General features: G+C 42.7%; 1 protein-coding gene across 11 annotated transcripts in view; it reads left to right on the top strand.

The window, feature by feature from the left end:
- Positions 1–16,149, top strand: part of FOXP2 (forkhead box P2) — a 674,789-nt gene that overhangs the window by 158,711 nt on the left and 499,929 nt on the right. Inside the window, exon 1 of one of the 11 annotated variants that reach the window (XM_050936169.1) lies at positions 13,905–13,959. The exons of the other annotated variants lie outside the window; for them this stretch is intronic. The gene's annotated coding sequence lies outside the window, so the exon portion shown is untranslated. Of the gene's footprint in view, positions 1–13,904; positions 13,960–16,149 lie in introns of those variants that run through there. 11 annotated transcript variants of the gene reach the window in all.

Here is a 16,149-nt window from a genome sequence, read left to right as displayed (position 1 = left end):
CTGCACATTCTAAGAACCTTCAGAAAACATCCCAAAACAGCGTTCAGTTTCAAAAAGGCTATCAGACAGCCATGTTCTGTATGATTTTTCAGTGGGACACTAGTTTTCACTTCTTTGTTGAAGAAACACTGTATGTGTGGGAGTTACTAGTGTCTAACCTGTCACAGTGTCTAATCAGACATTTTTGGCTGAAACTTATTTAACATGAAGGAGAATAAGTTCATAGACCCTATTCTAGTGTTGATGTTTCTTTTCTCTATTTTTCTGAACAAGAAAAACTGGTAATCCATTCCTGACATAAAGGAAAGACTACTTTTGCAAGAGATGCCTCCTCCTTCCACTGAGAAGGAAGGCTGCTTTCTGATGGAACTGTCTCTCTACAGAGGCATAGCGTTTCTGAGTCATCGTCTCAGGCATTGGCTTTGTGGAAGGTGTCTGCCAGAAGGACTTGAAACTTCAGGTGAAACTTCCTTGGCACCTCTGCCTATTAGACACACAAATCTCCCCAAGGCTATGCCAGCCCTTTCTATATTTGGGATTATGTTTTCCAAAGTGCCTTACTTGACACTTATCAACACTGAATTTGACGTGCCGTTTTGTTTGTCCAGTCACCCTGTTTAGTGAAATTGTTTGTAACTCTTCACAGTAAGCTTTGGACTTACTATCTTGAGCTATTTTATATTGTCTGCAAATGTTCACTCCCCTCACTGTTCACCCCCCTTTCCAGATTATTTATGAATATGTTTAACAGCACTGTTCCAGGTACAGATCCTGGACCACTATTTACCTCTGTCCAGTGTGAAAACTGACTATGTATTCCTACCCTTTTCCTCTGATCCCATGGCTGCTTACTTTGCTTAAGAGCCTTTGGTGTGGGACCTCATCAAAATCTTTTCTGAAAGTCCAAATGCACTGCATCCATTGGATCACCCTTGTCCTCATGCTTATCGACACCCTCAAAGAATTCTAATAGACTGATGAGGCATGAGTTCCCTTTACAAAAGCTGTGTTGATTCTTCCACAACATATCATGTTTATTTATGTGTGATAATTCTACTCTTTACTCTAGTTTCATCAGTACTGAAGTTAGGTTTATCAGCCCTCTTATTGCTAGAATTGCATGTTGGGCCTTTTTAAAAAAATAAGCATTACATTAGTTACCCTCCAGTAACATTGTTTCTAAAAGTCTTCACTGAATATTTTAGTTTAAAATAATAGACAAATCAACCATATAAGAAAGCATGCAATTTGTATTTCCAAATTTCTCCTATCTTGAGATCATGGATAGAAATGATTTGGTAGCTTGCCTGCACTCTATTCCACATTCTTGAAGGAAACCTCATAACAGGAACTGTCAAATTTTTAAAGTTTCATCACTGTATCCACATCACAGTAAACTCCATCCCTAATTGGCACACTTGTTACCTGTGTTAGCTGAGAAGCCAAGATATGAGTGGGCTTGGAGGGCAGCTGCTTCCATCCATTAATGAGACAAATTGGCAGTATAGTTTAGAGAGACTTCTATTGCCTCTGCCCTGGTACACCTGCTCTGTGGATAAATAGTAGATTTCACTTTCTAGTTTTGTCAGTGTGCCAACTTTCACAAGCACCATATTCCTTTTAATAATAAAAGTACACTCCATTACCTCCATTGCCCGTAGAAATTGTTTACTCTTCATCAGCCAGGCAACTGGGAAATAAACTGCACCTGAAGTTGGTTACTGCAGAGCAGTACAGAGTTCTGCATTTGTAGGCTTTTTTATTTTTATTTACAATTGCAAATTCTTATGTTTTGTTAAGAAGGTCGCTTCTAAATTTGGCTTGGGTTGCTAAGTCACATTTCATAAACAGTGCCACACAGCAAAACTGTATAGCTCCTTCAATTGTAGTATGAAATCAATTGTGACCTGAAATAGTACAGATCAGTTAAAGATTTTGCAGGGACTGGTTTTAGTTCTGTCTTTGTTTAACTTTTTATGAACTAGAAGTGTGAGTAAATAGCATCTTAGGGCTGGTCAGCTCTGGGAATTTACATTGGCATAGCTATGTCTCTCAGAAGTATGAAAAATAGTGTGTACAGTGCGAAGTCAACGAAAGAGTTCTTCGATGAGAGAACCCCTCCCATCACTGTAGCAAGTGTCTACACTGAAGCACTACATTGGTGCAGCTGCAGTGATTTAACTGTAGACATACACTTAGGATACCAAATTGGGAGGAACTGCAAATACTTCTTGGGACAGATTAGTTATATAATGGGATGTAGGGTTTGTCTATGTGGGGGACATCCAGGAAAGTTAATCCGAATTAACTAAAGGTGTCAATCTGAAGTGCATTAGTTAAACTACTGCACTTCAAATTGGCACCTTTAGTTAATTTGGATTATCTAAAGTTAAAGTGCATTAATTAAACTACGGGGTGTATGAGGTGCCCAGGGAGGGGTAGGACCTCTGATGGGAGGGACTTGTCGTACCCCTTCGGGGATGGTCCATCCACTTTGGTCCTCACCTGTCACTCAGCTCTCACTTGTGGCTCCAAGTAGCTGCAGCATGCACAGTGGCCACACCCCGGGCAACGGCTTCGACAGGCCGGCTAAACCAGGTGAGTGTAACTGATGGAACTCAAACCCTCAGTGAATTGGGATATGCCTACCCTGCATGCAACGTCATCTCTGGCGGACTGGGTGAAAGAGATCACTAAGATCCAATAGCCAAGAAGGCGATTCTGCAATGCTTTGTGGACAACAAAGGGCTTGACGAGGCACGAAAGACGTCAAGGCCATCCATTGCAACCAAAGAAGTTACCAGTCGTGATGATTTTTTGTACCATTGGTGTCTGGCTTCTAAGGTCGAGAGAGTGGGATTGCTCCCGTGCAACGGCTCTACCACTTAAAAAGCTTTCACGCACAGGTCCTGTGCAAATCATCAAACATCATCATCATACCACCCAAGTCCTGCGGCGATGGAGGAGGGGCAAAGTGACAGGTGGAGGTTACCACTGGGAGTCGTAGTCCCAATCCTGCACACAGGCGGCCTGTGGATAGGTGGTCGTCCAGCTCTGTACCTGGGGCAGCAGAGTTGCCCGGCAGCATCCCAGGCATCTGAGCAGCCCTCTTCAGGACAGCACTGCTCACCTTAGTAAGGGAGGGGCCTAGAAAAGGTGGCCTAAAAATTGCCTGCCCTACAACAACTGGCTTTGTCATCATCGGATCGATGGACTACCAAGAGTTAAACTACATTAAATCCCTGGTTACCTTTTCCAGACCTAAAGAAGAGCTCTGTGAAGCTCAAAAGCTTGTCTCTTCCACCAACAGAAGTTGGTCCATTAAAAAATACTTCCTCAACTACCTTGTACTTCGGGACCAACATGATGACAACAACATTGCAAAGAGAATGAGGTTTGTCTTGGAAAAAAACAAGCTAATATGTATTGGGAAACATAATCCAAAACAGAAAGATGTATGTCTAAGTAGAAATTTGGTCTCAATCCTGTAAAAAAACAAAACAAAACAAAACACACCTGCATGCCAGCAAGCTTTACTGACTCATTTCCCTCACTGTTCCATCAAAGTCTGATGACTGTCAGGGTGCAGTATAAGGCTCATTTATTGTCTCAAGCTTTTGCTAGAAATGGTAGGGATTATGAAGAGAATGAAGAGAGATTCTAAAGCATGGAGTCTAATTAGCTTAATAAAATAAATTCAGTAAATTGCCTACTTCTATTTGAGGCCTCCAAATTTTGATGCTAAATGTTGGAAATGAGACTGCAGAAATGTAAGGGAGTTTATCATGTTTATCCATCCTCCAGTTTTGCAGGATTTTAAACATAATAGGCCAGATTCATTCCTCGTGAGCCTAGTAACAGACTATTGCATTTGGTCTGTTATTTTAAGTCTCTGTAAGATTTGTATTATCCACCATTCAGAAAACTACAGGTGGCCAATAAAAACCTTAATAGAGTCTAATTTTCAGTGCAGTTTCTACTGACTTACTTTTATCTTCTAAAATAAATCAAAAGTAGCCATTGCATTTTGAGACATATTTAGGTGGCAAATTGATTCCTGTTGAGCTATTTCCTTTATATGTCAAATTACAAAGTTTGTGCCTTTGGATGCTTTGTTAACCTAAGGGGTTCCTTTTTGTGTGTGGATGTTTTCTATTGTATCTGTGCTGTTTTGTCTTGTTTTTCTAAATATTCTGATATATGGAGATTCTTGTCTTTTTCTTGGAACTTATTATATGATTGTAATTTTTGGGTGTCTTTTTAAAAAAGATTAATAAAATGCTAACCATAAATGTAACCAGTCTCAAGCACTGAGATCCAAGAACCCAGAGTGCATAAAAATATTCTGAATTTTGGCATTGACAAGTAGTTTTTAACTGCATCTTCTAATCTAAATAAAATAATATTTCAAAATGTTTAATAGTTTACGGTCAAATAAGATTGAGAAAAAATATATATAACCAGTGATATTATAGTTTTTAAAATGAAAATAGTATAATAAGTTAAACAGAAGTATACGGTTGCCAAACACTGTTCCATGCTAAGGACTTACTATCCCATTAACCTTCAAATCCTTCTTCAAGTCCTCTTCTTCGTTGTTCTCCACAAGAATTTAGCCAGTAGATGGGTAGCTGGAGGTCCTGGAAATTTTATCAATAGATGGATGGATAGATAGCATGATTTATCTCTGTCCTCCACCCCATTCTCTCCTATTTGTCTTAGTTTATAAGCTCTTTTGAGGAGGGGACTGAACTTGTGTAAGTATCAGAACAACAAGACATATCTGATCCAGTTTTCAAATATTGATACTACCCTGCATGGATGAACAAACAAGTGGTGTTTATACTGAATAAAAACATTAATTGCTTTGACCGTTGTCTCATATGTTTCCATGGACACATACCCTTTTCTGTAAGGTCTGAGGTGTTCAGTGCCATGGCTACTTGCAAGCAGACACCCAAACAAAGAAACGGGCGACAACTGTGCATTTTCAGGATGACCAGCTTTTCAGAGATGCCCTAAGTAAATAATGGCTAGTAATTCCCGAAAGGAAAAGAATTCTCTTTTTTCTCAGAAAGCACCCAAGAATATATATTGATTTGCACAAAGGAGTAGAAGGTCCTTTTAGATCTTATGATGCCCGAAACTAGATATTACATACATACTTCAACAGTCATAGGTGCCGGAACTAGGAGTTCGGTGGGAGCTGCAGCACACCTTGACTTGAACTGGTTTCCTTTATAGACAGGATTTAAAATGTGGTTCAATTGTTCACAGCACCCCTACTATAAAAATTGTTCCAGCACCCCTGTTAACAGGTGAAGAGTCTCAAGAAAACACTACTAATGAGGAAGAGGTACACAAGTTGGAAACCTGTCCAAGGTACGACTCCTTCTGTTGTTCCCAGTCACCTCCCTCAGGTTCTCATATGGTTTGCTGGTTCACTATCTTGTTACCTGAAGTGTGGCAAAGCATCCTCACAAACTGATGAGTATTAGAAGGAATTAAGCATGGATATCCACTCATGTTAATGACAATGCCATATAATAATTTTGATCAATCTTAAACCTCAGCAAGTCCTTAAAATTTAGTAATTAAAAAAAATTGTCAGTCCACTTCTGTTTGTTGGTGCAATTTAACTCGTTCCAAATGGAGAGTCAGAGGTTTCCGTGCCCACTTTTTAATAATAATTTGTTCAGATGGGGTAAAATCAAATCCATCTAAAACTGTTGAATAGGTGCACAATGTATTCCAGGGTAATAGTAGCCTCCAAAATTTAAGTATTTCTACCATCTTGCATTGATAGCCTTCTCTTAGAGGCCTATTTACAAATTCTGATTCTGGAACCTCAAAGAATATTTGCTTTTTATAAAGTCAAGTAGTCATATATGCTGACATGGAGATGGTGTGAATGTCAATATTACAAGGACAACAGTGCATCTGGCTTCTGGAAGTTGTGTCTCCATGTGTGAGTTGTATTCATATAAAGGGGGAAGAGTCAATCTTTTCACATTTAGAAAATTTAATACTGTTTTTAGAGTAAAATACATTAAAGTAGCTGATATGCAAGTGTAAACGGGTTGGGACTCACCACCCGCGGCACCTCCTGCTGGTGATTTTGGGAATTAGCTCAATTCCATTGGAGCGCCCCCTCCTGGTGGTGTCCCATCCGTTGTTCTGCCCTCTGCTCTCCACTGCTGTCGCTGGACCCGTGTTGCTCCCTGCTCAGCAGCGTCCTCTCTTCGAGGCCACTGCCCTCTGGCAGTGCCCCTTAGTCCATCTGCACCCCCTTCCGGGGATTGGTGATCAGCAGTCCTCCACTCCAGCCACCATGTGCAACCACACACCCCAATGTCTAATCCCTCTTGTCAGGAATCGGGCGTAGTCTATAATGGCCGCTCCCTACGGCTAATGGCTGGATGTACTGCAAGGAGGGGGGGACCCAGGCCTGCCCTCTACTCTGGGTCCCGGCCCAGGGACCCTCTGGTGGCAGCCTCACTGTCCTCTTTCTTTCCCCTCCTCTGTCTGTTCCCCTGGGCCGCTTCCCCTACGGCCACTTGCACCCACTAGGTCCTTCCCTTCAGGGCCTGCAGCCTGGCGGCTATGGGCTAGAGCCTTCTAATCTCCTTGAGCCTGCCCAGCACTGCGCTGTCCACGGTGCTAGTCTCCCCCTTGGAGACTGACCTTCCCCTGTCAAAGGCCTGGGACAGACTGACTGCTCCTGTTCTGGGCAGCCTTTATATATGGGTGAGCCTGGCCCTAACTAGTTCCCTCCAATCTGGGCCCTGATTGGCTCCCCATAAGCCCCTTTCTGATTGACTCCCGGGCTGTGCAGGCTCCCTGGCCTGCCACAGGCCATTCTCACAGGGAGTGGGGCAGTCCGCCCCACTACAGCAAGTTTGTAGGTTTGCGTAAGATATTGCAAATTTGTGTGGCTTGTTCATGCTATTTATGTAGATGTAATGTCAATAGTCAGAAATATTAATGGTGAAACAGGCAAACTAACAGTAAAGGTGGGAGGGCATTGGATCAGCACTGAACCCTTTTTTGTTTTATCCTCATCCTGTTATACCCTCACAAGGAACATACAGATGAAGGCATCTTGGTGTTTGCAGGTGATAGCATTATATGCAGTGAAAAGAAAGACAGGATCCTGATAAATTCAGAAATGTATTGGGAAGATGTGGGCTCAAAATAAACAGGAAAAACAGAGTATATGTCATGTAATTTCAATAATGTGAACACTGAAAATTATCTTTGAAACTAGATCGGCAGACAATACTGAAAACACAAAGTTTTAAGTATCTGGATTCTAGAATACAGGAAAATAGGGAAATGGAGAACAAAATTAGATCTAGGATAATAAATGCCTAGCTCAAATGGAGAGAGACAAGTGGTGTAATCTGTGACAGAAAGATACCAGTAAGATTAAAGGGAAAGTCTGTGGTTCTGATTGTTGAGAAGAAACGTGAGCAAATGCCCAAAGAAATACAAATGTTGAGGTGGAGTAAGCAAGGAAGACTACATGAGGAAATGTGTATTTTAGAGACATGCAGAAACTAACACCCATAAATGAAAAAATCAGGTAGTGCAGTCTCAGATGGTTTGATCATGTAAAGCACAGTCCTGAAAACTGTGTGGATGAGAGAATCAAACAGATCAAGACTGAAGCAAAAAGACAGAAAGGCTGACTCAGGAACAAGTGGTGGGACGTCTTAAAGAAAGACGTGTTATCATGTGGTGTGTTACAGCAGTGTTTCTCAAACTGTGGTCCATGGACCCTTGGGATTTGTGAGGGTACTCCAGGGCATCTGCAGGTCCCGATGATCAACTCCTTCACCTCTCTCCCAGCACCTCCTGCACATTGGTGGGGGAGGAGTGGGGATGGGGTGCACTCGGGGGAAGGGGCAGAAAGAGGCGGAGAAGAGGAGGAGCAAGGATGGAGCGTCGGTGAGTAGAGGTGGGGCAGGGATGGGACCTTGGGGGAAGAGGTGCAGTGGGGGCAGGACCTGAGACTGAGCATGGGGCTTGAGGAGCCGCAAAAATTTTTTAATCAAAATGGGGGTCCTCGGGGTGCTAAAGTTTGAGAAGCGCTGTGATAGAGGATATGGCAATGAACAGAGCACTTTGGAGGAAGAAGACTTGTAGAGTTTGGATTCCATTTGATGGGATTAATTTAAAGATGATACACCATCTTAATTAAAATTAGTTAACCTCACTGTTTTCTTATTTAGCTAAATAAGTACAGTTATACAAATTGCAAGAGATAATGAACACATCTTTTTCTGGTTTATACAACTAATGCTTTCTGATATGCTGTATTACTACAAATATTGAAAGTTGGGTTCTTCAAGTATGTATCAGTGTGGATCCCACTGTAGGTGCACATGTGCTTCATGTGTGTGACTCTGGAGGGTTTCTTTTAATAACAGTGTCCTTCGGAGCTGTGTCTCCTCATGGACTTTGTGCACCTCCTAACCCCACATGGCATAAAGGATGGGGTAGCTGTGACCCTTCCTCAGTTCCCTCTTACTGCCAGTGGCAGTGAGATGGATCCTGGTGAGCATCTGACCATCTGGTTCTTAGCTCTGACTTAATGTCTACAAATCTTGAAAAAATCTTCTGAACTATTTTCTGATCTTCTATATTGTCTACCATTAACTGTTTCCATCCATCTGAGCTGATGGATCATCAGAACCTCCTGTACATACTCCCTTGTACATACCCCTCTGTTCAGGCTTCCTAACATGATGGACTTGAAACCAGTGGGCTTTAAGCTCTATCCATTCTGCAATGTACTAATCCCTCTGAAAGATGGCCACAACAGGTGTCTCTTCCATTTGGGGGAATCTTATATACTGAGCAGAAGTTCAGTCTGTTTATCAGTCTCCATAGGAACACATAAGCTGTGAGACACAAGGCTAAAGCTTTGTCTTCTGGAACAGTCCATGAAGGTCTCATCAGACCCAGCGGACACAAGCCCCAGAGTGTTACTGACAGACAAGCCACCTTCATCCAATCCCACATCTAGTTGTTAAGTGACACCAAACCAGCATGAAGAAGATGGTGCTGAGGAAACACCCAGCACTGGCACTGGCACTGCTGCCGTTGGCACAGAAACCGTCCTGAAAACCATTAGAATCAAAGCTAGAATCAACACTGGAGTTTGTCTGGCACTGAGAGGTGTTGCTCTGAACATAGAGTCAGAGACTCCAGACAGGCTCAGTGTACTCCCAAAAGGTCAGACACCGTAAAGCTTCCAGAGATAAATCCTCCAACCACTGCACAGTGGGCTTGGCAGAAAGAGCAGCTTATGATGCAGAAGACTCCTCTGGCACTGATTTCAGGTCTGATGAAGCATCCATTGGCGCTGCTGCCCACAACAGAGGATAAACCTAGAGAAGAACCAAGATGGTTGTCAGTATCAAGACACATTGGTATCAGACTCTAGTACTGAGCATGCAATATATTTCAGTGCTGCCACTGTAGGAGGTTATTCCTCCTCGCTCTCAGTGGGGCATACGTTCTCCCCATCTTCCAGTAGAGAGCCCCTCTTCTTTGAGGTCAGTGGTCAACACAAGAGACAGACCTGCCATTTTATTCTCTAGGATTCAACCACCATTGGTATTTCAGGAATGACATTGGACAGCCAGCATCCAACAAACCAACAATATTTCTTTGGCATGTGACTGTGGTCCTTTTGGCAATACTGGGGCCCAGCATCTCAGGCACTGAGAAACAGCTCTTTCCCGCTGCACTTCAGGAAAAAAAAAGAGGTCATTCTCTCCATCAGCATCCCAGACCAGACCACCTGAGCCAGAGTGTCAGGAAGAGCCAAAGCCAGATACAGAGCAGCATCTGTATTACCGCCAAAGTAGCTTTCATGTTTGTCTCCTGATGAAGTGATATCCTTGACACCAGTATAGACATCAGACTTTAAAACATCCTCCTGGTGAGGATTGTAAAGAGTCTGGAGATCAAGACATTGGTCATATTGGAGAAATCCCACAAGCTGTTAGCTTCTCAGCTTCTGATCTAGCCAAGATTTTCAATCACATAAATGAGGTTACACAACCTGCTAAAGCTCTCTGTGGCAGAGACCAGCAACGAGAATGCCTACTGCAAAATGAAATGAGAAGTAGTACCAGGTTTCCATGGGGCTTGGGTACTTCAACACTCAGCACAGTCTGGGCTCCCCAGGTATGTCAGAAGTACAAGCAAAGTCAAAATTGAAAGAGTGTACCTCTCGGGCAACAACCTCAACAGGCTTGACCTTTTGTGAGAAAATTTTCCCTAACTGCATTACAGGCCAACATGGAAGAAGGTGAACCCCTTTCTCATGAAGCTCCTGCATGAGAGCAGAGAATTGCTTAAAGACATAACCAAGGGTGGCTAATTAATAGCCAGTATGGCCCTATAGGTGGCAATGGATGTCTCTGACTTTGCAGCTAGATCTATGATCGCAGTGATGAAATTGCATTAGCTATTGTGGCTTCAGACAACTGGCATTCTTAGGAGGTGCAGGCCATGAGCAAAAGCTTCTCAGTGAGAGGTTGGACAGGGCTCTGCACTCACTGAAGGACTCAGGCCACTATCTACTCTGTGGGGAGTTACACCCCTTTTTCTGTTCTGCAGGCCATATCATCCTCAGCCCCAGCCAAGACAATGGATGATAGCTTTATATCCCAGGCAACCTGAATATTATGCCAAGAAGTAAGTGAGATACAGCGGAGGACAACAGCTCTTCTCCTCCTTTATAATGTGCCCCATTGCCACAACACATCAGTAATTTGATGGGACTATTGGGAGCCATTTCCAATCCAGTCTAGAGAGCATGACTTTTGGAAGCCACCTCACCCCATTCCACCTGGCATACCTGCCATGACTTTAAACAAATGGTTGTTTGAAAACATTCCCCATAGCCACCCAAATTCTACTTTTTACCCCTACTGACACCCCTTTCCTATCATTCTTCAGGAACCTTTCTCATGAGAACTTGTTACAATCAGAAGAGGCCTGATTGCTTTGTCTAGGAGCCATAGAGGAGGATCCATTAGAGTTCAGTGAAATTCATAGATTACAAGGCCAGAAGGGACTATTGTGATCATCTAGTCTGACCTCCTTGGAACTTCCCCAAAATAATGACCAGAGCATATCTTTTAGGGGAAAAAATGAATCTTGATTTAAATATTGTCATTGATGGAGAATCCACCACAACCTTTGATAAATTGGTCCAATGATTAATTACTCTCACCATTTAAAATTTTACAACTTATTTCCATTGTGAATTTGTCTAGCTTCAACTTTCAGCCATTGTCTGGTGTTATACCTTTCTCTACCAGAATGAAGAGCCCATTACTAAATATTTGTTCCCCATGTACATATTTATGGACTGTAATCAATTCAACCCCTTAATCTTCTTTTTGTTAAGCTAAATAGATTGCACTCCTTCAGTCCATCACTCTACGTCATGTTTTCTAATCCTTGAATCATTCTTGTGACTCTTTTCTCTGAACTGTCACCAATTTATCAACATCCTTCTTGAATAGTGGGGAGAACTGGAGACTGTATTCCAGTGATGGTCATTCTGGTGCCAAATACAATGTTAAAACGACTTCTCTATTCCTATTTCAGATTCCCCTGTTTGTGCTCTTTTGGCTACAGTGTCACACTTAGAGCTCACATTCAGCTGATTATCCACAGCAACCCACAAATCTTTTTCAGAGTCACTACTTCCCAGGATAGAGTCCCCCATCATATAATAGTGGCCTGTGTTTTTGTTCCCAAAAGTATATGTTTACATTTAGTCATATTAAAACACACACTGTTTTTCTTAGGCCCAGTGTACCAAGCAATCTAGATCTCTCAGAATCAGTGAAGTGTCCTCTTCATTATTTACTGCTCCCCCAATTTTTGTGTCATCTGCAGACTTTATAAGTTCCTATGAATCTTCCGGGGGCTGTTTGGCATCCTATTTCCATAACTGCTGTGCTATAACGATAGATAAGTGGCAGTTGGAAATCTTCCAGTGCTTTGCAATCAAGTTTACTTCAATACTTCCTCCAAACACCCCATCAACATTCCTCTTCAGGGATCATTCTCATGAGGATATTCTCAGGCAGGAATTGGATTCCCTCCTCCAGCAAGGAGCAATAGAGTGGGTGTCTCTATACACCAGGGAAGAGACTTTTAATTGACGCACTTTTTAGTACCCAAAAAAAGCAGTTGGAGACTGTCTCAATCTCCTCAATCTCAACTGCTTTATTCATAAACTGAAATTTCACATAGTCACATTGGCATTAATAATCCCATTCTTGGAAAAGAACATATGGTTTACAGCCCTTGGTATGAAGGATGCAAACATTCTCCCCTCTTGCAGATGGTTTCTCAGATTCATGGTGGGCCTCAACCACTTTCAGTGCAGGATGCTCCCATTTGGCTCTGACACTACCCCAAGTGTCTTTACCAAAGTCTTCCTGGTAGCAGCAGCTCATTTCAGATAGAATGGCTTCACCATTTTTCCTTGTCTCGATGACTGGCCTGTCACTGGCAGAACACTTCAAGTCTACCGTCCACCTCATTAATGCTTCCCTCTTATTCTCTCTAGGAGTCAGTGTGAACTTGAAAAAGTCTGTCCTCACTCCAGCACAGACAATAGACTTCATAAGTTCGACTTTGGTGAGAGCTTATCTACCAAGGGACAAGTTTTGTGCTATGACCTGATAGACCAGGTAATGCACAACCCTTGAGCTCCAGTCAGAATTTTTCTTTTCCTTCTGGGACACAGGCCTTTATACATTTATGTTACCCTATTCTCTAGACAGCACCTTCATTGCTTAAAGGTGTGACTCCAAAAAGCATGTTCACTAACCAAACACAGCATGAATATCATAGAACAATTTCTTCCAAAGTAATACCATATCTGTGTTGATGATGGCTGCTAGGTGAACTTGTATAGAACTGAGGGAGAGCCAAGCCTTCTTTGAGAGGAAGAAGATAGTCCTCTTATTTTGAACTATCTGTTGATTCAGCATATGTTTGTTTCTGCTGTACCTAGATGGAAAAATGCCTCTGCTTACCTCAACAGCTTTTCTTAGTGGAACCTTTTCTACTATTATTAAGATTGTTTGTTTGTACGGTGTCAAGTATGGACTAGTGTCATGCTGTAGGATCAGGTTGGAGTCGAGGTCAATTAGCCACATGGTGTTGGAACCAAGTAAGCTAGTAGGGGTAAAATTAGTGGAAGAGAGGCTGGGCAAGAAGTCTAGATAGGAGCAGGGAACCAGGACCAGGACTGAGGCCAGGTGTCAGGAGCAGTACTGGGGTCAGGAACCAAGAATAAGATGACGTATTAGGAGTTTGCAGCAAGGTTTGTTTGCAGCAGCAAGCTGGTGATCTGCCTACTTGTACAGACAGCATTTGGGTATTTCCCCTAGGCCTTGCATAGTGTGCTTCAGCCAATCAGGGAATGTGGTAGTCTAAGCCAGACAGGACCTTTATGGGCAGGATATGAAGTTGGTGCTTGGCCCCTCAAGGCTCACAGCCTGTGGATTGCTGCTCTGCCAGAGTTCGAGTAGTGGTGTGGATGCAGCAGTAGCTCAGGCACCAGCAGACCCAGATTCTAGCCCTGTGGATCCTCCCAATAAGGTGGTCTCAGAATTCCATCTTCCTGGGATTCACACTGGCACATACTCAGAGAAGAGATAATAGTACAGTAACTAATTGTAGTTCTATGAGATGTAGTCAGTGTGGATCCCACAACCCACCCTTTGTCCCTGCTTTCTGGAGTCCTCAGCGGCGTGGACTTTGAATTGTGTGGCTGTCTCACCGATTATGCCCTCATCCGGGAGCAAGAGGAAGTGCAGGGCGCTTGTGTGTCCCTGATGGATGAGGTGTGTGCATATCTGCAGTGGGATCCACACTGATTACAACATCTTGAAGAACCACAGTGACTACAGAGTAGGTAATCATTCTTTTAAAAAGAAAAACAATTATGTCCTTTCAACTATACCATCTTGGCCAAACAACATTTCTCTTCTCTCATTTATTACAATGTCAACAGCCTCACTCATGTATTTACAACCCACTATTGTCTCCTCATTCTGTGCACTCTTTGCAAACTTTTTTGAGAGGGAATCAACAAAATTTCTAGGATTTCCGCGCCTCACTTTTTTCCTTCCTCATTTCTCTCCTCTCCACCTGACACCTTTGAATCTGTCTCCCCATCAGTGACCTTGAGGTATTCTACCTTCTCTCCACCTCTGACACTTCCAGCTGCCTGTACATCCCATCCCATCCGACCTCTTTCTTTTCCTTCAGTCTCATTATTCTCTGCTCCTTCTTCTCATGATATAAGCATGCCTTGGTTCTTGCTATTCTAATAAATAATAAATACACTTTTTTAGCCTCTCCAAGTGCTGCCCCATCTCTCTCCTCTTCTTTATTTCAAAATCATTGAATTACAGTCTGCAACCAGTACACTCATTTCCTCTCTTCCGCTCTGTCTTGGATCCCTTCCCATCTGACTTCTGACTTTTCTGAAATTGCTCCCAATAGAGTATTTAAGGACCTTTTCCTTGCCAGATCTCAGGGCCTCTGCTCCATTCTTCCCCTTCTTGACTTGTCATGTGCTTTTGATACTGTTACATTTTCTTCTCCTTCTTGTCATCTTATCCTCACTGAACTTTTGAGGTACTGTCTCTTCCTTCAGTTTCTCTGTCAGTGGGTCCTCTGCATCCTCCTCTCCCATTCTCTTTTGGGGTTCCCCAGAACTATGTCATTGGGTCTCAGGTTTTCTCACTCTGTTTCTCGATGAGCCCATCAGCTCACATGCCTTCAGCTGTCATCTCTATTGAAGTGTCACAAATCTTAACCAACCTGACTCCTCTGCTTGACTCTCTGACATCTCCTAATGTGCTGTCATCACCTTAACTTAAGATGGCCAAAATAGAACCATATCTTCCTTCTCCACCTACTCCACTTGCCTGATTTTTTGTCACTGAAGACAAGACCAGCATCATGCATGTCACTCAAGCCCACAATTTTTGTTACTATTTTTGACTGCTTTCTTTCCCTTCCCCAACTATATACATCTAGGTCATATCCAAATCTTGCAGATTATTCCTTTTTAACTTTTCCAAGATCCTCCTTTTTCTTTCCATCTCCACAGCTAAACCTCTTGTTGAGGCCTTGATGATATTTCTCCTTTACTGCTTCAGTTTTCCCCTCTCTGTCTTCTCAAATGCATGCGTTGTTCCACTGCAGTCCATACAAAATGCAAATACCAGACTCACCCCCCTTACCCATTAATTTGATCAGGTCATGCCCCTCTTTGAATCTATCACATGAAATTTAATTTTCTTCTCAACACCTTCAAAGCTCTACTTAACTCTTCCTCTCTGTATTTATTCTCCCTTGTCAAACATTGTGTTGTTGCCTCCCCTGCCCCAATTCGGCCTACTGCGTCAGTGCTCCCAGACTTGTTCACCTGTTTGTCAGCTTTCCATGCAGTCACCTCTGCTTTCTTCTGCACAGCTCTTTATGTATGGTAGGACTTATGTTAGCTCTTCTACCTTCCCTACTTGCATGTAAGGCCTTCTCAAAGACATATTTCTGCCTGTTGTTCCTGTTCTCTTTCCCTAATATCTGTTTACTTGCTTGTCCTTCGATATCAGCTCCTAAGGACAGGATGGTATTTTTAAAGTATTTGGAAAGCATTTAAGGTGCTACCGTAAATAAATAATAAACAATCTTTAACATCTTTTTAATGTATTCAGGTTTAGTGATTGTTTTACAGAGGAAAACACTTATTTTGCGTGATAGTGTTCCCCACTTCTGTATTCTGATGCCTCATTCCTCTGTACTAGCTTCCATTAAGGCATGACTCTTCACACTGAAAGGCAAAATTCTACAGCCTCTCTGTGAGGACACTGTTAATTCCACACTCTCTCTCTTAGTGTAGTGCAGCTGGCACCCAGCCCTCGGGAGAACAAGCTCATCACTTCTACCACATGCTTGTTCTCTACCAGCTGAGGCAGCAGGAGTCTTAAGTTAGCTCTCAAATATTGGTCTTGCTCATGGCAGCACAGAGTATGCTACAATGCCTCTGGGCCTTCTGAAAATAATTTCTAGCACAGTAGGAGTGAAACT

Source organism: Gopherus flavomarginatus, chromosome 1 (genome assembly GCF_025201925.1).
Source record: "Gopherus flavomarginatus isolate rGopFla2 chromosome 1, rGopFla2.mat.asm, whole genome shotgun sequence".
In the NCBI taxonomy this organism is placed as follows: Eukaryota; Metazoa; Chordata; order Testudines; family Testudinidae; genus Gopherus; species Gopherus flavomarginatus.
The sequence above is the reverse complement of the archived record's forward strand: the minus strand, read 5'-3'. Positions and strand labels throughout refer to the sequence as shown.